General features: G+C 39.7%; 1 protein-coding gene and 1 non-coding gene across 3 annotated transcripts in view; both read right to left on the bottom strand.

Annotated features, from left to right (window-relative positions):
- The window catches only part of FAM189A1 (family with sequence similarity 189 member A1), a 470,556-nt gene that overhangs the window by 361,971 nt on the left and 83,617 nt on the right, over positions 1–24,968 (bottom strand). The gene's annotated exons all lie outside the window — the stretch shown is intronic.
- LOC116623842 lies at positions 24,388–24,525 on the bottom strand. The gene has a single exon (XR_004297773.1). It is a non-coding gene; the product is annotated as a U4 spliceosomal RNA (small nuclear RNA).

Below are 24,968 nucleotides of genomic sequence, written 5' to 3'. Positions count from 1 at the left end.
GGGAAAATGGGACAGATCTGCAAATGAAAATAAATGCAAACTTACAAAATGTCAAGGGACAATTGTCTGAAATCCAGAGGCATAATACTTACATATAAATTTTAGACAGCAAATTATACTGTTCAAGATGAAACTTTAGCTCTGTACTTTTTACAACTAAAATCTACAATTCTTCTACTTCTAAAAATAATGTTTTAAAATGAAACTGGTTATTTACATAATGGGTGAATATTTGGAAAAAAGCATTTTGTGTATTTTAGTATATGCTTACAGTTTCAGAAACCACTGTAATGTTCATCTCTCACTACCCCACAACCCCCAAAAAGGAAAAAAAGTCTATGTTCACATCTGTTAGGATTCACAGGGGAGCAGTTAGATGACCTTTCCTCATTTTCAGAAGGCTTTCTGAGCTAAAACCCCCAGAGAAAATGACATTAGAACCCTATTCACGAAACAGCTCCTGAGTGCCCTGTCCCAGGGCACCAAGGAAATCAGCACAGGGTCTACAAAGAGGAAGGTCATGTCTGGCCTCGTGGGCTGGCCATACCAGCCATCCGGGCAGGGCTGCTGGACATGTGGCCCTACTCTCCTACCTCTGCCCCTGACCACCTTCCAATTCCCCAGCCAGATTCTGGGCCTTGGCTGTTTCCATCAGAAGCCACAGGGCACTTGCTTCTTACACGGGCTGTGGCCTGCCCTGCCTCAGGCCTGTCCTTCTGCAGGTCCAGCCTGAGCTTGGCTGCTCACAGCCTCCCCTACCCACCCGGCACCCCCAAGCTTCCAGAAACAGGCCAGGAAGCCCACTCAGGTCCAGCCACCTGGGGTCCAGCATGGCCATCTCGGCCTGCTGTCCCCATGACCTCCCTCTGTGCCTTCAAAACCAGGAAGTGCTGTGTTATGTCAGCTCCTCTCTTGGGCACTTTGCTGCTTAATGCTACTTCGGTAGGGACAGGGAGAGGAGTGAGGCTGCTAAGCACGCTTCCCGTGTGCTGGGGAGCAAGCCTCGAGGCCAACACCCCTGGTGCACCAGGGACGTGGGCTGCTTCTGCTTCTTCATTGCATTTCACAGTAATACGTTCACTGCGGAAAATATGAAAACCTCACTAAGAAAAATAACCAGTCACAGACTACACTGTTAATTTCTTGATGTACACTCTTAGAGACTTTGTCCATACATGCCCATAAATGTATACGGACCAAAAAGGGGGTCACCTTCTATTTATTCATTTGAGAGAAAGAGAGCAGGGGGAGGAGCAGAGGGAGAGGAACAAGCAGACTCCATGCTGAACGTGGAGTCCCATGCAGGGCTTGATCCCATGACCCTGAGATCATGACCTGAGCCAAAATAGTCAGATGCTCAACTGACTAAGCCACCCAGGTGCCCCTCCTGTGTATAGTTTTTTATGAACTTTTACGAATTATTCATTCTACTTACTATGTCATAAACACTTTTCACCTTAACAAATATGCTTTTACAAAATAATATGTAATGACCATGTGGGATTTCACAGCATAGGTAGAGAGCGTCCTTCAGGTGTCAGCTGGTCATTCCAGGACTGGGGAATGTTACCGGTATTGGGGGGATAGGCCCAGGCAGGGGAACCACCCTGCTGTGCATGGCTCTCGTGTGCACGCACCAGCCCAAAATGCTAACAGCATCCTCCATGGGAATACTGACTTAGCTAATCCCCTTGAGGAGGACATTTATGTTCCCATTATATTGCTATTATATGCATATTTTTGCTTTCATGATGGGCCGTTCCCTCAAGATGAATTTCAGGAAATGGAACTGCTGAGTCAAATAGGCACGTTCTTTAAGGCTTTGGAATTATACTGCCAATGACCTTCAAAGACTTAGCAGCATTCCCTGCAGCTTGTTCAGAAAAAAATACTACCTGTGACAGGCCAGGCGCTCTGCTAGATCCTGGGGATGTGACAATAAACAGGCCAGACACTGGCCCTGATCTCTGAGACCATGTTTAGGGCAAGGGGCCTGTGTATGAGAGCCCCTGTTTCTTCATATCTTCACCAGCAATGGGTTTTACCAATCTTCAAATCTTTTTTTATTTATTGACATAACATACCAATAATAACAGTAACACAGAGAGCTACTATTAACAGCTTATCACGGTCCAGGCATAGCAGTATTAAAAAGTTTTGCATAAATTACCCCGTTTAACCTTTACAACCATCCAAAGACTCAGGAATGATTATGCCTACTATATTTTTGTTTCGCTTTGGTGTTTTGTTTTGTTTTAAAGTAATCTCCACGCCCAACACAGGGTTCAAACTCAGGACCAGGAGATCAAGAATCACATGCTCCACCAACCAAGCCAGCCAGGGGCCCCTATTATGCTTATTTTATAGGTGAGAAAATGGAGGCTTTAAAGCAAATTAAAGCAGCAGGCCCTAAATCACACGCTGAAGATTGCTGGGGAGGATGCAAGCCTGAGTACCAAAGTCCAAAGTCCAGATCCCCTGCAAAACAAAAGCATCATCTTGTCAGCAATCCCACTGCTATAATTACTCGTGAGGTTTATCAGGACTCCAACCATGCTCCTTATGTTAAATGGCTGTTGTTTTTTTAAACTTCTCATTATCTTTGTACTGATTTTCTCCTGGAATATTCCTTTCTTCTCTTATCGATTTGTTAGATTTGACACATCAAATATTTTAATACATTTCCCACCACAGGCAAACTTTTTTTCTGAGCTTTCTGTTTTCCTTTAATTTTAATTGAAGTACCAGTAATAACGTTTTAATAGCTAGCTGGAAACATCTCCTCTCATTTCTGTTCCTTTATAAAAATTTCCTTGAATGTTGTTTTTCTATTTCTTCCTTGGACACTAGCCCATTTGGGGTTTTGCTGCTTCTTGAGAAAATGTGATGATATCTTTTCCTAGAAGAACATTTATTTCAATAAGGTTTTCAAATATATTAGAGTTGCACAAACACTGTATTTAAATGCTTATCTCTGCATTACATGCTTGTTTTGTTCAATATATCTTCTTTGTTTTTCTGCTTTTGGAAGATTATTCGTATCACATGATTTGTTTATCTTATTCGGCTTTTCCAAGAACGAGCTCTTAGGTTTATTCATCAATTCTCCTATTTTTCTCTTTCCTAATTTTTCATCTCCAATTTTATCTTTCTTCCCTCCTCCTACTTTTAGTTGGATGTGGATTATTGTGGGTTTTTTCTAGTCTATTCAAATGGTGCATTCAGTTCATCTTTAAAAAAATTTTTCTTAACAATAAAAGCACTGAAACTATAAATTTTCCTGTGCAAACATGTACAGAAGTTTGATTGAAAGTATTTTTTTTAGTTTTCATTCAGTATTTGGTGTCATTTCTGTGCATTTTATACTTACAAAGCAAATGAAGCCTCCCTAAAATGATATTGTTTTGTGTATCTTAAAATTTCATATAAATGGTATACTATTTGGGCTTTTTTAAAAGAGCCTGACATTTCAGTTTTGATTTCTCCTTTGATTCAAAGGTTATGGACTTAGTGGCTGTGTTTATTTATTCACCTTTATTTGCTCATCTTTTTAAAAATGACAACTGGTTATCTTATCTATATATCCTTATTAAATTCTAAATTATAACATGGTGGTCATAGATATATATATAATTTCTATGTTTTGGGATAAGCTGATGTTTTCCTTGAAATCTAGAGTATAATCAATTTTTTAAATGGTTCATCAGTATTTGAATTAAATGTGTGTTTTCTGCTGGAAGAACAGAATATTGGTATAGAGCTACTAAATTGTCCTTTTATATTATTAAATTGTTTCATATCTTTATTCATTTTATCTTATCTGTCAAAGAAATCAGCAACTTACAGACTACAACTATAATTTTGTCAATTTCTCACTGCATTTTTTAAATAGTTTTTATTTTATGTATTTTGAGGGTATATGTTTTTTGTACAGGATCAACAATTTCAACTCAACTGCAGAATCTACCTTTTTTTTTTTTACCATAAAATAACCTTACTCATTCTTTCTGATGCATTCTGCTTTGATTTAATATTGCTTCTTTTCATCTGTACCTGTCTTGTGTATCTTTGTCCATTATTTTTAACCTTTCTTGGTTTGCCCATGTGGCTTTTTGGAGATTCATGGCTAAATTTTATTCTCTGACCACATCTACTTTAATGAGGACTTTAAGCTGTTAACTGTAGGGACATCTATATCTACTTGTCTTCCTTCTGCATATCTCATTTTTTCATTTCCCTAGATGTGCTATTTGCAACATATTACTGCCCTTCCTGTGTTTACCTCACCCTGACTCACAATAGTGTTGGTGTATATTGGGTGTGAAAGTCCTGAGAACGGGTGTATCATCCCTGCCACACTCTCTGGACTTCCAATCTCGAGCAGAGTGGCATGAGGATGGACTGAGTGGGAGAGACCCGTGCATCCCAGTGGCGTTCCAGCACAATGGAGTAGTGCCTGAGTCCTACCCAGGCTCGAAGCATCTCCAGCCTGGGTGGTCAGGGTGGGGTGGAGGGCAGCGAGAATCCCTCTCCTCGGAGCTGGGAACCTAGAGGCACAACCACTATTGCCCTTGTCCCCTGTTTTATTCTGGGGCTCACCCACGAGCTTATGAGGCTGTAACATGAGGACACAATAGGATAAATTCTGCATGTTGGCCTTCATGTGCTACATCCTGTGACCCTCAAAGCATTTCAGGATGAAACTGGACTACCAGCACGAAGAGAAAGAGGAGAAAAGAGCCTGGCTGAGAAAGGCCCATTCAGCAGGGAGCCTGGAATCCAATGTGCTTAAGAATCCAGCAATCTTAAATTCCTAAAACTGGATAATCCGACCGCTCACCCTGATCTAAAACCCGTACAAACCATGGCAGCGAAGGAGACCTGGAGTTGGGACCACAAGGAGGAAGATGATGCCTGAAGCCCCTCCCAAGCAAACCCTGTTACTCAGCCCCTGCCTGCGTGGAGATGCTTCTGGCAAGAAGGATGGGGCAGAAATGACTTGGGGAGGGGCAAGGGGCAGGTGAGTGTCTCATTCGTCCCTGGGGCAGGAGCAACGCAAGGACCTCTGCAGTGAGGGCCAAGAAGTACCAGCAAGGAACGACCAGAGGTCTCAGCCACCCCTGGAGGGAGTGGACACCAGGACACCAGCCTGGGAAGCTGGAGTAACTACTGTGGTTGCACGTATATGCGTACCCTATACCCAGCATAGGGTTCCCACGCCCATCCCGATGGAGCCTGTGTTCACCAAAGGCCACATACAAGCATGCATCCAGCAGCATTGACCCTACTAGCCAAACGGGAAGCCACCCAAATGCACATCAACAGCAGAACTGATAAACACATAGGATATATTCACCCACTAGAGCACTCCACAACCGTGAACACCAATGAACCACAGCTCCACTCAGCAGTATGCATGGCATCTCACAAACGCTGCTGAGGGCAAGAAATCAGACGCTATGGGGCGCCTGGGTGGCTCAGTCGTTAAGCGTCTGCCTTCGGCTCAGGTCATGACCCAGGGTCCTGGGATCAGTGGGAAGCCTGCTTCTCCCTCTCCCACTCCCCCTGCTTGTGTTCCCTCTCTCGCTGTCTCTCTGTCAAATAAATAAAATCTTAAAAAAAAAAAGAAATCAGATGCTAAATAACACCTACTGCATGATTCCATTTATGTGAAGTTCAAATAATAAGCAAAATTTTTAAAAAGATTTTATTTATTTATTTGACAGAAAGAAAGAACGCATGCATGCTCAAGCAGGGGGAGCAGCAGAGGGAGAGGCAGAAGGAAGCTCTCTGCTGAGCAAGGAGCCCGAAGCAGGACTCGATCCCAGGACCCTGGGAACATGACCTGAGCCGAAGGTAAATGCTTAACCAACTGAGCCACCGAGGCTCCCCAACAATAAGCAAAATTAATATATAAGGCTAAAAATCAGAATTAGAGTTAACCGTGGGGAGGCTAGCAACTGGAAGGGGGCACAAGGGGGCTCTTGGGGGTACAGGCGAGGTTCTGCGTCTTGATCTGGGTGCTGGTTACTCAGAAATGTTCATTTTGTTTAAAAAAAAAACACATTGAGCTGTGCACTCAACAATTCGTGCAATTCTCTGCATGTATGGTAGTCTTCAACAAAAAGTTCAAATAAATAAATAAATAAATAAATAAAGGCTGGGGGAGAGAATCTGTTGCTAGGAGACAAAGAAACCAGAATCCTGGCTTTGGTTATTAGCCCTTAGAGCTCAGAGAACAGATACACACTAACGCCTATGAAACGTTTCAGGGAATTTTAGTACCAGAGGAACACCAAGCCTGGCCAGCCACCAGATTGCCAGCCCCCGGGCCACAGGATGTGGTGGTCAAAGAGCTGCAGCCCCAGCAGGGACACCCTGCCCCTCTCAGACATGGTGGGGGACAGCGGTCCAGGGTGGTCTTGCAGACTGGACCAAGGGGCCTGTGAATCCTGTCCAGACCCTGAGCTGTGTGAGATTCAAGGCTGCAGGCTCTTGTGGAGGAGGTCAATGCACTTAAGGGCATTCTTCTTTTTTCTTTTTTTATTGATATATAATGGACATAGTATTATATTAGTTTCTCAACATAGTGATTCAACAATTCTGTACATTACTCAGTGCTCATCATGATGAGTGTACTTTTATTCCCCTTTGTTTGTCTCCCCCATCCCTCACCCACCTCCCCTCTGGCAATCACCAGTAAGTTCTCTGTGTTTAAGAGTCTGGTTTTTTGTTTGCCTCTTTTTTCTTTGTTCGTTCATTTGTTTCTTAAATTCTACATCTGAGTGAAATCCTATGGTATTCATCTTTCTCTGACTGACTTACTTCACTTAGCATGATACCCTCTAGATCCACCCATGTTGTTGCAAATGGCAAGACCTCATTCTTTTTTTTTAATTTTTTATTGTTATGTTAATCACCATACATTACATAAGACCTCATTCTTTTTTATTTTTTTTACCTCATTCTTTTTTAATGGCTGAATAATATTCCATTGTGTGTGTATTTGTGTGTGTGTGTATACCCCACATCTTAATCCATTCATCTATGAATAGACACTTGACACTTGGGTTTTTTTCCATTTCTTGGCTATTATAAATAATGCTGCAATAAACACAGGGATGCATACATCTTTTCAAATTAGTGTTTTCATTTTATTTGTGGAAAACAGTATGGAGGTTCCTCAAAAAATAAAATAATAGAATTACCGTATGACATAGTAATTCCACTTAAAGGTATTCTTAAGGTGCACAGCCGGAAGAATGGACTGCGTAGACCCTGGGTGTCTGAAAGGTATGACCTTTCTGAAACACTTTTTCTACTACATTGGACAATGACTCTTCTGTGGATCACATTCTGCTTGCCTCCAGGCAGCCCTGCTCAACAGAAACATACTCCAAGCTTTGGGTGGAATTTAAAATCCCCTAGGAGCCACATTAAAAAAATAAAAAGAAATTAATAATGTATTTCCCCAAACCAACATGTCAAAAATACTATCATTTCAACCTGTAAAAAAATCAAGAAATGATTAAGGAGAGTGTTACATACACTCCTTTATGTACACCATGTCTCTGAAATCTTATCGTGTTTTACATATACAGCCCATCTCAAGCTGCACTGGCTACAATTTCACTTTTAAGGGTTCATCCCAAGGAAATAAGCAGACAAGTATCCAAAAATGTATATACAAAGAATGTTCACTAGGGGGCGCCTGGGTGGCTCAGTCGGTAAAGCGTCTGCCTTTGGCTCAGATCACGATCCCGGGATCCTGGGATCGAGCCCCGCATCGGACTCCCTGCTCATCAGGGAGACTGCTTCTCCCTCTCCCTCTCCCTCTGCCCCTCTTCCCCGCTCATGCTCTGTCTCTCTCTCAAATAAATAAAATCTTTTTAAAAAATGTTCACAACAATACAAAGGCAGAAACATAAACATACACCAAGAAGTAGCTGGGTGTCCAGCCCTAAAGGGGATCACTGGGGCACCTGCTCATAGTGTTCTTTCCTCTCACAGTGGCCAGCCCCTCGGCTGGGGCAGGGAGACCACACGGCTGGCCAGGCTACAGTCAGAGGAGGGCATGAGGCAGAGAAGGGGGTTTGGTGGATGGGGGTGGGTGAGGGTGTGCAGGGGAGTTAGGGAAGACTTAGAGAAAAAGCCTGCGTCCCGGTCTCCCATCTCCCGGCAGAAGGGAGGAGTGTCCAGGAAGGAAGGGGCCTGACGGCAGAGCCACACCAACCTGGACTGGACACGGTGGAGCAAGCCTGGCAGGCATGGGGGGCACTAAATGTTCCACTACCCAAGGAGGGTAAGTGGGACCCAGAAAATCCCATGGCCACAAAGTAGGGGTATGAGGGGGAGGCTAGGGAACTTGGACGGGAAACAAACACCTGGGTCCACAATGGCAAGATGAGGTGACCCTAAAGGTATGATGGGAACATGTCAAATGCTCAGGGGGCCCATGAGGAATCAGGGTGAACCGAGTCAGTGAGAGAGGACCCCCACACCATACCCGGGCACAAGAAACCAGCTGACACTCTGCTGGCCCAGACTTGAGCCGTGGACTGCAGGTAGCAGGACTGCAGCCAGCACGGGGAGAAGGGCTGCTGCCTTCAGGGGCGCCTGCGTGGCTCAGTCGGTGAAATGTCTGCCTTTGGCTCAGGTCATGATCCCAGGGTCCTGGGATCGAGTCCCGCATCGGGCTCCCTGCTCAGCGGGGAGCCTGCTTCTCCTTCTGCCCCTCCCTCCCCCTGCTCCTGCGCTCTCTCCCTCTCTCTCTCTCAAAAATAAATAAATAAAACCTTAAAAAAAAAGAAGAAGAAGGGATGCTGCCTTGGGGTCCTATGCACCAAAGAAGTTGGTACCCAGGATCCCTGCTCCTCACCTCCAGGAGGTCAGAGAGCCACAGCATGCCTACAACCTGCTGCCATTCTGGAAAGGAGCCTACAGGGAGGCGGAAGGCTGAGAACTCAGAGATGCTCAGCAGTACCTACAGGGTGCTTTTCAAACCAAACAGTGCATAGGAATCCCCTGGGGAAACGCAAGTCCTGATTCAGCACATCTGGGGTGGGGCCTGGGGTCCTGCCTTTCCAGCAGGTTCCCACGAAATGCAGACACTCCCAGTTTGTGGGCCACACAGCAAGTGGTAAGGGTCTATGGAATCTGAATTAAACAGGATTAATTAATTTAAAAACACTGATAAGGCAAAAAGATTAAAAATATTAAATTACATGCTTAATATATTCTGACTTTCAAGCAGATGCCAGATTCACATAAAAGAGACCAGTTATACAAAGAAATAAGGAAACCGCACATTCCCTCTACACCTGAGCTTAGTGTGAATAAACTCTGCAACAACACCATACGTACTTATAATCTAATGAAAATTCTGAAGTAAACACTTATGCAGCATAAAGATGAAAAATGTTAAATGATATGCCTAACATATCCTGGTTCAGCACATGCTGGGGATCCTCTTAAAGGAGCAGCGCCTTAATCTTCCTTTATAAATCACAGAGCCCGGTCCCAGCCATTTTCCTTGGTAGGAGTTCTCCCGTTCTCCTCTGACTTGATGAATGAGCAGGTCCTGCCTTCTGGCCCCAAACACTGCTGAGCACTGCATTTTAAAATGTTAGTTCATTAGTAGACTTTGCTATTTAGAGCAGTTTTGGGTTCACAGCAAAAAATCGAGCAGAGAGTACAAAGTTCCCACACATCCCCTCCCCGCACACACTTGGTCTCCCCCATCCTCAAGGTCCCCAACAGAGTGACACATTGCTACAACTGTTGACAGAGTGACACATTGCTACAACAACACATTGCTACATCCACCAATCCTACACTGACACATCATTATCACTCCAAGTCCACAGTTCACTTTAGGGTTCTCTCTTGGTGTTCTACGGTCTATGGGTCTCAACAAGTAAATACTGACATGTATCCACGATTATACTACACGGAGTAGTTTCCCTGCACTAAAAGTCCCCTGTACTCCACGTATTCTTTCCTCCCTTCCTTCCAGCCCCTGGAAACCACTGATCTTTTTATTTTCTCTATAGTTTTGCTTGTTCTGGAATGTCATATCTTCGGAGTCATGCGGTATGGAGATTTTCATGTGGCCTTCCTCAACATAGTAATATGTATTTAAAATTCCATTTAAGGTTCCAAGTCTTTTCCTGGCTTGATATCTTGTTTCTTTCTAGTGCTAAATCATATTCCATTGTCTGGATGTAGCACAGCTGTTTATCCTTTCACCTACTGAAGGACATCTTGGTTGCGTCCACGTTTTGCTAATTATGAGGAAAGCTGTGAGGAACATTTGTGTGCAGGTTTTTGTGTGAATAAAAGTTTTTGGTTCATTTAGTTAATAGCAAGGAGCATGGGTGCTGGATCAAACAGTAAGAGAATGTTAAGTTGTATGAAAGACTGCCAAACTGTCTTCCAAAGAGGCTGTACCATCTTGCATTCCCACAAGCAATGAACGAGAGTTCCTGTTGCTCCACATCCTTGTAAACATTTGGTGTTGTCAGTATTTTGGATTTTGGTCATTCTGATAGGTATGTAACAGTGTATCACTGTTGTTTTAATTTAAAATTCCTTAGTGATATGTGATGTTGAAACATCTTTTCATATTCTTACTTGCCACCTGTATATCTTCTTTGATGAGCTGTCTGTTCAGATAGTTTGCCCATTTTTTAATCAGGTTGTTCATTTTCTTAGTGTTAAGAGTTCCTTGCATATTTTGGATAACGGTCCTTTATGAGGCATGACATTTGCAAATATTTTCTCGCATCTGTGGCTTGTCTTCTCATCTTCTTGACACTGTCTGTTGCAGACAGAATAGAAAATTTATTAATTTTAATAAAGTCCATTTTTTCACGGATCACACCTTTGGTGTTGTATTTAGGGTCATGGCCAAACCCAATGTCATTTAGATTTTCTCCTTTGTTATCTACTACAAATTTTGTAATTTTATGTCTTACATTACATTTAGGTCCATAATCCATTTTTAGTTTTGTGAAGAGTCGGCATGTGGATATCCAGTTGTTCCAGCACCATTTGCTAAAAACAATATCCTTTCTCCAATGAATTGGCTTTGTTCCATCGTCAAAGATCAGCTGACTATATTTGTGTGTCTATTTCTGGGATTTCTATTCTGTTTCATTGATGTATTAGTATATTATTTTGCCTTAACCACAATATCTTTTTTTTTTTTTTTTTAAAGATTTTTTATTTATTTATTTGAGAGAGAGAATGAGAGAGAGAGAGAGAGAGAGAGCACATGAGAGGGGGGAGGGTCAGAGGGAGAAGCAGACTCCCTGCTGAGCAGGGAGCCCGATGTGGGACAACCCACAATATCTTGATTACTAGAGCTTTACAGTAAGTCCTGAAGTCAGGTAACATCAGTCCTCCAACTTGGTTGGTTGTTTTTCTTTATTCTTATGTTGGCTACTCTAGGTCTTTTGCCTCTCCATATAAACTTTAGAGTAAGTTTATTAATACCCACAAAATAACTGGCTGGGGGATTGCTGATCATTATAAATTTTTTATTTTTATTTATTTTTAATTTTATTTTATTATGTTATGTTAGTCACCATAAAATACATCATTAATTTTTGATGTGGTGATCCACGATTCATTGTCTTCGTATAACACCCAGTGCTCCATGCAGTACGTGCCCTCCGTAATACCCATCACCAGGCTAACTCATCCTCCCATCCCCCTCCCCTCTAACACCCTCAGTTTGTTTCTCAGAGTCCATAGTCTCTCGTGGTTCATGTTTCCCTCTGATTCCCCTCCTTCATTTTTCCCTTCCTTCTCCTAATGTCCTCCATGCTATTCCTTATGTTCCACAAATAAGTGAAACCATATGATAATTGACTTTCCCTGCTTGTCTTATTTCACATAGCATAATTTCCTCCAGTGCCATCCATATTGATGTAAAAGTTGGGTATTCATCCTTTCCGATGGCTGAGTAATATTCCATTGTATTTATGGACCACATCTTCTTTATCCATTCATCTGTTGAAGGGCATCTCAGCTCTTTCCACAGTTTGGCTATTGCAGACATTGCTGCTATGAACATTGGGATGCATATGGCCCTTCTTTTCACTACATCTGTGTCTTTTGGGTAAATACCCAAGAGTGCAATTGCTGGGTCATAGAGTAGCTCTGTTTTTAATTTTTTGAGGGACCTCCATGCTGTTTTCCGAAGTGGCTGTACCAACTTGCATTCTCACCGACAGTGTAAGAGGGTTCCCCTTTCTCCACAACCTCTCCAACACTTGTTGTTTCTTGCCTTGTCAATTTTTGCCATACTAACTGGTGTAAGGTGGTATCTCAATGTGGGTTTGTTTTTTTGTTTTTTTGTTTTTTGAGTGACAGATGCTTTTTTTTTTATGTTAATCACCATACATTACATCATTAGTTTTTGATGTAGTGTTCCATGATTCGTTGTTTGCATATAACACCCAGTGCTCCATGCAGTACGTGCCCTCTTTAATACCCATCACCAGGCTAACCCATCCTCCCACCCCACTCCCCTCTGGAACCCTCAGTTTGTTTCTCAGAGTCCATAGTCTCTCATGGTTCATCTCCTCCTCCGATTCCCCCCCTTCATTTTTCCTTTCCTGCTATCTTCTTCTTCTTCTTTTTTTTTAAACATATACTGTATTATTTGTTTCAGAGGTACAGGCCTCTGATTCAACAGTCTTACAAAATTCACAGTGCTCACCATAGCACATACCCTCCCCAATGTCTATCACCCAGCCACCCCATCCCTCCCACCCCCCTGCCGACTCCAGCAACCCTCAGTTTGTTTCCTGAGATTAAGAATTCCTCGTATCAGTGAGGTCATATGATACATGTCTTTCTCTGATTGACTTATTTTCCCTCAGCATAATACCCTCCAGTTCCATCCATGTCATTGCAAATGGCGAGATTTCATTCCTTTTGATGGCTGTATAAAATTCCTTTGTATATATATACCACTTCTTTATCCATTCATCTGTCGATGGACATCTTGGCTCTTCCCATAGTTTGGCTATTGTGGACATTGCTGCTATAAACATCAGGGTGCAAGTACCCCTTCAGATCCCTACATTTGTATCTTTGGGGTAAATACCCAGTAGTGCAATTGCTCGGTTATATGGTAACTCTATTTTCAACTTTTGGAGGAACCTCCATACTGTTTTCCAGAGTGGCTGCACCAGCGTGCATTCCCACCAACAGTGTAGGAGGGTTCCCCTTTCTCCACATCCCTGCCAACATCTGTCATTTCCTGACTTGTTATTTTTAGCCATTCTGACTGGTATGAGGTGGTATCTCACTGAGGTTTTGATTTGGATTTCCCTGATGCCGAGGGTTGTTGAGCACTTTTTCATGTGTCTGTTGACCATTTGGATGTCTTCTTTGGAAAAATATCTATTCATGTCTTCTGCCCATTTCTTGATTGGATCATTTGTTCTTTGGGTGTTGAGTTTGATAAGTTCTTTATAGATTTTGGATACTAGCCCTTTATCTGATATGTCATTTGCAAATATCTTCTCCCATTCTGTTGGTTGTCTTTTGGTTTTGTTGACTGTTTCTTTTGCTGTACAAAAAGCTTCTTATCTTGATAAAGTCCCAATAGTTCATTTTTGCCCTTGCTTCCCTTGCCTTTGGCGATGTTTCTAGGAAGAAGTTGCTGTGGCTGAGGTCGAAGAGGTTCCTGCCTGTGTTCTCCTTTAGGATTTGGATGGATTCCTGTCTCACATTGAGGTCTTTCAACCATTTGGAGTCTATTTTTGTGTGTGGTGTAAGGAAATGGTCCAGTTTCATTCTTCTGCATGTAGCTGTCCAATTTGCCCAACACCATTTGTTGAAGAGACTGTCTTTTTTCCATTGGACATCCTTTCCTGCTTTGTCAAAGATTAGTTGGCCATAGAGTTGAGGGTCCATTTCTGGGCTCTCGATTCTGTTCCATTGATCTATGTGTCTGTTTTTGTGCCAGTACCATACTGTCTTGATGATTCCAGCTTTGTAATAGAGCTTGAAGTCCAGAATCGTGATGCCACCAGCTTTGCTTTTCTTTTTCAACATTCCTCTGGCTATTCGGGGTCTTTTCTGGTTCCATACAAATTTTAAGATTATTTGTTCCATTTCTTTGAAAAAAGTGGATGGTATTTTGATGGGGATTGCATTGAATGTGTAGATTGCTCTAGGTAGCATTGACATCTTCACAATGTTTGTTCTTCCAATCCACGAGCATGGAACGTTTTTCCATTTCTTTGTGTCTTCCTCAATTTCTTTCATGAGTATTTTATAGTTTTCTGAGTACAGATTCTTTGCATCTTTGGTTAGATTTATTCCTAGGTATCTTATGGTTTTGGGAGCAATTGTAAATGGGATCGACTCCTTCATTTCTCTTTCTTCTGTCTTGTTGTTGGTGTATAGGAATGCCACTGATTTCTGTGCATTGATTTTATATCCTGCCACTTCGCTGAATTCCTCTATGAGTTCTAGCAGTTTTGGGGTGGAGTCTTTTGGGTTTTCCACATAAAGTATCATATCATCTGCAAAGAGTGAGAGTTTGACTTCTTCTTTGCCAATTTGGATGCCTTTTATTTCTTTTTGTTGTCTGATTGCTGTGGCTAGGACTTCTAATACTATGTTGAATATCAGTGGTGATAGTGGACATCCCTGCCGTGTTCCTGACCTTAGGGGGAAAGCTCTCAGTTTTTCCCCATTGAGAATGATATTCGCTGTGGGTTTTTCATAGATGGCTTTTATGATATTGAGGTATGTACCCTCTATCCCTATACTCTGAAGAGTTTTGATCAAGAAAGGATGCTGTACTTTGTCAAGTGCTTTTTCTGCAACTATTGAGAGGACCATATGGTTCTTGTTCTTTCTTTTATTAATGTATGGTATCACATTGATTGATCTGTGGATGTTGAGCCAACCTTGCAGCCCAGGGATAAATCCTACTTGACGTGGTGAATAATCCTTCTAATGTACTGTTGTATCCTATTGGCTAGTATTTTGGTGAGAATTTTTGCATCCATGTTCATCAGGGATATTGGTCTGTAATTCTCCTTTTGGATGGGGTCTTTGTCTGGTTTGGGGATCAAGGTAATGGTGGCCTCATAAAACAAGTTTGGAAGTTTTCCTTCCATTTCTATTTTTTGGAACAGTTTCAGAAGAATAGGTATTAATTCTTCTTTAAATGTTTGGTAGAATTCCCCTGGGAAGCCATCTGGCCCTGGGCTTTTGTTCGTTGGGAGATTTTTGATGACTGCTTCAATTTCTTTAGTGGTTATAGGTCTGTTCAGGTATTCTATTTCTTCCTGGTTCAGTTTTGGTAGTTGATACATCTCTAGGAATGCATCCATTTCTTCCAGGTTATCTAATTTGCTGGCATATAGTTGCTCATAATATGTTCTTATAATTGTTTGTATTTCTTTGGTGTTGGTTGTGATCTCTCCTCTTTCATTCATGATTTTGTTGATTTGGGTCATTTCTCTTTTCTTTTTGATAAGTCTGGCCAGGAATTTTTCAATCTTGTTAATTCTTGCAAAGAACCAGCTCCTAGTTTCGTTGATCTGTTCTACTGTTCTTTTGGTTTCGATTTCATTGACTTCTGCTCTGATCTTTATTATTTCTCTTCTCCTGCTGGGTTTAGGCTTTATTTGCTGTTCTTTCTCCAGCTCCTTTAGGTGTAGGGTTAGGTTGTGTACTTGAGACCTTTCTTGTTTCCTGAGAAAGGCTTGTATTGCTATATACTTTCCTCTTAGGACTGCCTTTGCTGCATCCCAAAGATTTTGAACAGTTGTGTTTTCATTTTCATTGATTTCCATGAATTTTTTAAATTCTTCTGTAATTTCCTGGTTGATCCATTCATTCTTTAGTAGGATGCTCTTTAGCCTCCATGTATTTGAGTTCTTTCTGACTTTCCTCTTGTGATTGAGTTCTAGTTTCAAAGCATGGTGGTCTGAACATATGCAGGGAATAATCCCAATCTTTTGGTACCGGTTGAGACCTGATTTGTGACCTAGGGTGTGATCTATTCTGGAGAATGTTCCATGGGCACTAGAGAAGAATGTGTATTCTGTTGCTTTGGGATGGAATGTTCTGAATATATCTGTAAAGTCCATTTGGTCCAGCGTGTCATTTAAAGTCTTTATTTCCTTGTTGATCTTTTGCTTAGATGATCTGTCCATTTCAGTGAGGGGGGTGTTAAAGTCCCCCACTATTATTGTATTGTTTTTGATGTGTTTGTTTGCTTTTGTTATTAATTGCCTTATATAACTGGCTGCTCCCATGTTAGGGGCATAGATATTTACAATTGTTAGATCTTCTTGTTGGATAGACCCTTTAAGTAGGATACAGTGTCCTTCCTCATCTCTTATTATAGTCTTTGGTTTAAAATCTAATTTGTCTGATATAAGGATTGCCACCTCAGCTTTCTTTTGGTGTCCATTAGCATGGTAAATGGTTTTCCACCCCCTCACTCTCAATCTGGGGGTGTCTTTGGGTCTAAAATGAGTCTCTTGCAGACAGCATATAGATAGGTCTTGTTTTTGTATCCAGTCTGATAGCCTGTGTCTTTTGATTGGGGCATTTAACCCATTTACGTTCAGGGTAACTATTGAAAGATAGGAATTTAGTGCCATTGTACTGCCTGTAAGGTGACTGTTACTGTATATTGTCTGTGTTCCTTTCTGGTCTATGCTGCTTTTAGGCTCTCTCTTTGCTTAGAGGACCCCTTTCAAGATTTCTTGTAGGGCTGGTTTCGTGTTTGCAAATTCCTTTAGTTTTTGTTTGTCCTGAAGCTTTTTATCTCTCCTTCTATTTTCAATGACAGCCTAGCTGGATATAGTATTCTTGGCTGCATATTTTTCTCATTTAGTGCTCTGAATATATCCTGCCAGTCCTTTCTGGCCTGCCAGGTCTCTTGGATAGGTCTGTTGCCAGTCTAATGTTTCTACCATTGTAGGTTACAGATCTCTTCTCCCGAACTGCTTTCAGAATTTTCTCTTCATCTCTGAGACTCGTAAGTTTTACTATTAGATGTTGGCGTGTTGACCTATTTTTATTGATTTTGAGGGGGTTCTCTGTGCCTCCTGGATTTTGATGCCTGTTTCCTTCCCCAAATTAGGGAAGTTCTCTGCTATAATTTGCTCCAATATACCTTCTGCCCCTCTCTCTCTTTTCTTCTTCTTCTGGGATCCCAATTATTCTAATATTGTTTCATCTTATGGTATCACTTATCTCTCGAATTCTGCCCTCGTGATCCAGTAGTAGTTTATCTCTCTTTTTCTTAGATTCTTTATTTTCCATCATTTGGTCTTCTATGTCACTAATTCTCTCTTCTGCCTCATTTATCTTAGCAGTTAGAGCCTCCATTTTTGATTGCAGCTCATTAATAGCCTTTTTGATTTCCACTTGGTTAGATTTTAGTTCTTTTATTTCTCCAGAAAGGGTTTCTCTAATATCTTCCATGCTGTTATCAAGCCCAGTCATCCAGGAATTGTGTATCCTATAAAACTATCCTTCAAAAATGAAGGAGAAATTAAGAGCCACAGAGTATATGGCCCCAATTATCTGCAATATCCAGAGTAGGTACACAGAGACAGAAAGCAGATTGGTGGCTTCCACAGGCTAGGGAATGGGGAAAGAAGATAAACCTATTAATGTGAATGGACTTTCCTGTTAGAGCGATACAAATGTTCTGGACCCAAGTAGAAATGGTGGCTGCACAGCAATGTGAATGTCCTAAATGCCAATGAACTGTTCACTTTAAAATGACTGATTTTATGTTACACGTAAATTTCACCTCAATAAACTGAAAATTGAAAATTGCAGAAAATTCTGGTTTCTGACAAACTGGCAGAAGGGCTGAATCACCATTAGCAGCAGAAGCAGCACTGACTGCCCTCTGCTCACTTTCCTCCTTAGTTACCTGACTGGCTCCACGGGCATCTGAGAGGGGGTCCTTAGTTTAAGGGTAATATGCTAATCATGCTTTTTAGAAATACCAAAAAGCAACACGATATAGACTGCACCTTATGGAGCTAAGAGCTATCTAGCATAATTATTAAGTTATTATTCTAAGTAAAACCCTACCCTTGGGCAAGAACAGGCAACATAGAGAGGGCAACTTTTATTGGCAGCCAGCAACACAATAGAATTTCACATACAAGGGCTGCCTTACATTTCACTGTTTCTTTGGTTTTGTGTGTGGATATTTCAAAGGGCTGGAAAAGCAGTTAAAAAATGCTTTAACCAATTTTATTCTATAAATGTACGTAAGTGCAGCCCCTGTGCCAATTACTGGTATCAATTCTGATTCAGTGAATGAGAACATTAGTATTTCACACAGAAAACCTTACATCTGTCTAGATATCCTGTATGCAGCCTAAATAGTAGCCCTCCATCAGTGTCTGTGGTTCTCTGAAAGAGAACTTATATCATCACTCCACATAGGTCAATGACTAGAAATGAGGTTTCTCATTTTGGTCATACCCTGGCTCACATCATATAACAAAGCAAAGGTAGAGAGTTTACAACAACAGTCTGTTGGACACTAGCATATCAATCTCCTCTTTCAACTGGAAAAAAAAAATGTTGAAATCATCTAGTTCTTTTCTTGCACTACTTAATCAAAGAATCAAAAACTCAGGATTTCAAACTTACATTTTTTTAGTATCAAATAGCAAGGCTAAACCTGTTACAGGGTGCTAGCCATCTGGCACAATACTTTTATTTCTACTGTTGATTTGAATTTTGTTTAGTTTGTGGGTTTCTGGGTGGGCAGGGGCAGCTAAAATTCTCAGGCAGGAAAAAACAATCTCAAGCAGAGCCTACACCAAACCCACATTTACCACATGTAACTTACTTAATTCCTCAAAGTTTTCATTTAATCACCTGCAAAATGGGAGAAATAATACCCAGATTGCAAAGTTGTTGTGAAGTCTAACAGTAACAAGAGTAAAACCTCAGTGTCTGATAAGGATTTATTGATTACTGACTGTTAGTAATCAGATTTAATATTCATAGTTCACACCTGATAGTGGGAAGCACCTTGGTCTAACATACTCTGGTTCCAGTTATGACTTCACAATTTCCATATGATGGAGAGCAAGTCCCAATTACCCTCTATGTGAAAGAAGAGGACGACTGTGTCCTAGATCAGGCTGTCGAAGTGTTTTATGGAATTCTAAAGACCAAGAGAGACTTTGAAGGCCACAGAGGGTAGGGAGGGAGGCCTGCTAAAATTTTACCATCTGACTGTGTGTTATGACTTCAAGTTTTTGAAAAATTAATACATGGTATAGCTTCCTGATGGGAAGAAAAGGCAATGATAATTTTCTACACGCTATCAAACATACCACCCACTGTTAAAATAGTATTTTTAGTTTATGTAGAAATAAGTTATTTTAAATGACAGCAAATTCAATTAAAGTCAAAATTAATGAACCTACTAACAATTCAGCAACAAGTGTTTCCCATGCTTCCCTGACAACTCGCTTCAACTGAGAACCTTGCAAATCGTGATGCAAGCATCACACTTAATGCTGAATATTTAAAAGTATTACCAGTAGAGACAAGGAATTTGAAAAAGAAACAATAATAAAGAGTAATAAGAAAGAGATGTTATCATTACTTACTAATGGAATGATTATCCACATATAGCATTCAAAGGTTACACTAACCTAGTAAGAAGCCTAAACATACCATAATCAAACTGGCAAAAACCAAAGAGGGAATCTTGAAAGCAGCAAAAGTGAAGCAGCTCATCACATACAAGGAATCCTCAACAAGACTAAGGGCTAATATCTCATCAAAAACCATGGAGACCATAAGGCAATGGGACGACATATTCAAAGTGCTGAAATTAAGAAGAACAGCTGTTGAGGAATAATTCTCTATCCAGCAAAAATAGTCCTTCAAAAATGAAGACACTAAGACATTTCCAGATAAACAAAAACTGAGGGTTCATAGTTGCCCTACAAGAAATGTCAAAAAGAGTTCTTCAGGCAGAAGTGATGGGACACTAACTAGTAACCTGAATCCATGCAGAGAAATAGAGAACACCACTAAGGGCAATACATGGCTATATATAAAACACAATATAAATGCATTTCTGTTTGTTTGTAACTCCTTTCTTTTTATCTTAATACACATCTGTGTGAAGTGATGATTATGGGTCTATGTTGATGGGCAAACAACGTATAAAGATACACTTTATAACAATAACAGCAGAAAGAAAGAGGAGAATGGAGCAAAGTTTTTGTATACAAACGAAATTAAGTTGGTATGAATAATAACTATATTGTTACAACTTAAAATGTTAACTGCAATCTCCAGGGCAACCACTAAGTAAATAACTCAAAATATACAGCAAAGAAAACAACAAAAGAATGAAAATAGTATACTATAAAAAATTTATTATAAAGAAGATGCGGTCCATATATATAATGGAATATTACTCAGCCATCGGAAAGGATGAATACCTAACTTTTACATCAACATGGATGGCACTGGAGGAGATTATGCTAAGTGAAATAAGTCAAGCAGAGAAAGTCAATTATCATATGGTTTCACTTATTTGTGGAACATAAGGAATAGCATGGAGGACATTAGGAGAAGGAAGGGGAAAAATGAAGGGGGGAAATCGGAGGGAAAGATGAACCATGAGAGACTATGGACTCTGAGAAACAAACTGAGGGTTTTAGAGGGGAGGATGGTGGGGGATGGGTTAGCCTGGTGATGGGTATTAAGGAGGGCACGTGCTGCATGGAGCACTGGGTGTTATATGAAAACAATGAATGGTGGATCACTACATCAAAAACTAATGATGTATTGTATGCTGACTAACATAACAATAAAATTAAATTAAATTTAAAAAAATTTATTTAACACAAAACATGACAGTAATTGAAGAAATAAGAAACAAAAAAGACATAAAATGTATAGAAAACAAACAGCAAAATGGCATAAGTTCTTCCTTATTGGTAATTACATACTATGAAAATGGATTAAATGCAACCCCCAAAAACAGGGATTAGCAGAATGGATTTGAAAACATGATCAAACTATATGCTGCCTACAAGAGACTCACTTTGGATTAAAAGACAAATTGAAAGTAAAAGGACAGAATTAGATATTCCACACAAAGAGGAACAAAAAGAGAGCTAGAGCATCAGACCAAACAGACTTTAAGACAAAAACTGCTACTAGAGACAAAGAAGAACATTATATAATAATAAAAAGTTTAATCTATCATGAAGATGTAACAGCTATAAATACAGATATACCCAACAATAGAGCCCTAAAAATATATGAAGCAAAAACTGACAGAATCAAAGAAAGAAAGAAACAATTCAAGAATAATAGTTTGAGACTTCAATATCTCAGTTTCAATAATAGAACAACTAGACAGAATATCAGCAAGGAAAGAGAATATCTGAACAGCACCATAAACCAACTAGACTAAACAAACTACTAGAGAATATCCAACCCCAAAACAGCAGAATATATATTCTTCTCAAGTGCATATAGAACATTCTCCAGGATAGAACATATGTTAAGCTACAAAACAAGTCTCTATAAATTTTAAAACATTCAAATCATGCAAAGTATGTTCTCTGACCATAATAAGTTAAAAAAATAGAAGGAAATTTGGAAATATCCAAAATATGTGCAAATTAAACAACACACTCTTACATAACCAACCAATGGGTCAAAGAAATTGCACGGGAAATTAGAAAGTACTTTGAGATAAATAAAAAACAAACACAACATACCAAAATTTAATCATTCATAAGAGTTTACTCCCTCTAAATGAAAGTAATGTTCAGAAAGAAATTTTTACCTGAAAACTCCTATGCTAAAAAAGAAAAAATATCTCGAATCAATAACCTTCTTCTTCTAATCTTCTACCATAAAAAAACAGGGAAAAAAAGAGTAAACTAAACCCAAGTCAAACAGAAGAAAAAGAGAATAATGGAAAAAATGAAATAGAGAAGAAAAAATAAAGAAAATCAACAAAACCAAAAGTTGGTTATTTGAAAAGATCAACCAAATTGACAAACTTCAGCTAGACTGACCAACGGAAAAATAGCAGAGAAAATCAATACCAAATTTACATAAAATCAATAGAATTCTAAGGAAATACTATGAAAAACTGATGCCAAAAAAAATCACAAACCTAGATGAAATACACTAATTACCAGAAACACACAAGTTATCAAAACTGACTCAAGAAGAAACAGAAAACATGAATAGACTAGTAACAAATAAAGAGAATCAGTCAGTGCTATGGATTGAATGTGTCTCCTCCAAATTCATATATTGAAGCCCCAATCCCAAAGTGATGGTATGACTTAGGGTGTGAGAGTGGAGCCCACATGAATGAGATTAGTGCCTTTATAAGAAGGGACATGAAAGAAATTATTTCTCTCCCTCAGCCATGTGAGGATAGCAGTAAGAAGGCAGTCATCTGCAAGACAGCACCGGTTTACCAGAAACCAAATCAGCTAGCACTTTGATTCTGGACTTCGCAGCTTCCAGAACTGTGACAAATAAATGTTTGTTGTTTAAGCCAACCCAGTCTATGGTATTTGTCAGAGCAGCCCAAACTGGCTAAGATAGTCAGGAATCAAAAAACTTCCAACAAGAAAAGCCCGAAACCAGATAGATGGCTTCACTGGTAAATTCTACAAAACCTTTAAAGAAGTACTAACAATAATCTTTCTCAAATTCCTCCAAAAATAGAAGAGGAGTGAACACTTCCTAATTTATTCTATGAGGCCAGTATAACCATGATACCTAAGCCAGACAAAGACATCAGAAGAAAACTTCAGACTAATATCCCTTGTGAATATACATGCAAAAATCCTCAACAAAATATTAGCAAATTGAATCCAACAGCATATAGAAAGGGTCATTCACCTTAACCAAGTGGGATTTGTCCAAGAAATATGAGGTTGGTCTAATATATGAAAATCAATCAAAATAATATACCATAGTAATAGAATAAAGCACAAAACCTACATGATCAATAGATGCAGAAAAAGCATCTGCTAAATTCCAACATCCTTTCATGATAAAAATGCTCAACAAACTAGAAATAAAGAGGAACTTCCTCAGTCTGATAAAAGGTATCTATGAAAAACTGACAGCTAACATCATACTCTTTTATTATTTAAGTATAGTTGACATACAATGTTATATTAGTTTCAGGTATACAACATAGTGAATTCACAATTCTCTACATTATGCAATCAATGCTCACCATAATAAGTGTAGTTACCACCTGTCACCATACAATGGTATTACATAATATTGACAATATTTCCTATGCTATACTTTTCATCTCCATGACTTACTGATTTTATACCTGGAAGTTTGTACCTCTTAATCTCCATCACCCATTTTGCCCATCCCCCTATGCTTCTTCCTTCTGGCAACCACCAGTTTGTTCTCTGTATTTATTAGTCTACTTCAGTTTCTGTTTCTTTGTTTGTTCATTTGTTTTGTTTTTCATATTCCATATATAAGTAAAATCATATGGTATTTGTGTTCCTCTGTCTGATTTATTTCAGTTACCATGATACCCTCTAGGTCCACCTATGTTGTTGCAAATAACAAGATTTCATTCTCTCTTATGACTAATATTCCATTGTATATATACATACCACATCCTTTTTTATCCATTCATCTACAAATGGGCACTTAGATTGCTTCTATGTCATGACTATTTTAATAAAGTTGCAATAAACATAGGGGTGCATGTATCTTTTTGAATTAGTGTTTTCATTTTCTTTGGATAAATACCCAGCATGGAACTACTGGACTGTATGGTATTTCTATTTTTAATTTTTTGAGGAACCTCCATATTGTTTTCCAGAGTGGCTGCACCAGTTTGCATTCCCACCAACAGTGCATGAGTGTTCTCTTTTCTCCACATCCTTGCCAACACTTGTTATTTCTTATCTTTTTTATACAAGTCACTGTGACTGGTGTGAGGTGGTATCTCATTGTGATTTTGATTTGCATTTCCCTGATGGTGAGTGATGTTGAGCATCTTTTTGTGTGTCTGTAGACCATCTGTATATCTTTGGAAAAATGTCTATTTAGGTCCTCTTCACTAACATCACACTTAATGAGGAAAGACTGAAAGCTTTTCCCTACAATTAGGAAGAAGACAAGGATGTCCACTTCTATTCAACATTGTACTGGGGATTCTAGCCAGGGCAAGGAAGTTGTAAGCAATAAAATTATATAAAATGCATGCAATTTGGACAAAAGAGGCAAAACTATCTCTATTGTCACATGACATGATCTTATATATAGAAAATCTTAAAGAATACACACACACACAAAAAACTACTAAAGCTAATAAACAAGTTCAGCAAGGTGACAGGACACAAGTTCAACATACAAAAATCAGTTGTATTTCCATATACTAACAATGAATAATTTAATTAGCAATAATCGCGCCTCGGATAAACCTCATTGGCTACGATACTGCCACTGGGCAAAGCTAACAATGAATAATTTAAAGTGAAATCAATAAAACAATTCCATTAACAATAGTAGCAAAAAGAACAAATTTAACCAAAGATGTGCAAGACTTGTAGACTGAAAACTATAAAACATTGTTAAATAAAATTAAAGAAGACTTAAATAAATGGAAAGACAGCCAGTGTTCACTAGCAGATTCAAAGCAATCTGTATCTAAATCCCAGCTAGATATTTTGCAAAAATTGACAAACTAATTCTATAACTGATATGGAAGTGCTAGGGGCCCAAACTAGCCAATCTTGAAAAGGAACTACAAAGTTGGAGGACTCACACTATCTGATTTCAAAATCTACTATGATGCTACAGTAATCAAGAGAATGTAGTACTGCATAAGGATAGCTGAATAGATCAAGAGAATAGAACTGAGAGTCCAGAAATAAACCCATAGATCTATGCATATTGGT

Source organism: Phoca vitulina, unplaced genomic scaffold (assembly GCF_004348235.1).
Source record: "Phoca vitulina isolate PV1807 unplaced genomic scaffold, GSC_HSeal_1.0 scaffold61, whole genome shotgun sequence".
In the NCBI taxonomy this organism is placed as follows: Eukaryota; Metazoa; Chordata; class Mammalia; order Carnivora; family Phocidae; genus Phoca; species Phoca vitulina.
The sequence above is the reverse complement of the archived record's forward strand: the minus strand, read 5'-3'. Positions and strand labels throughout refer to the sequence as shown.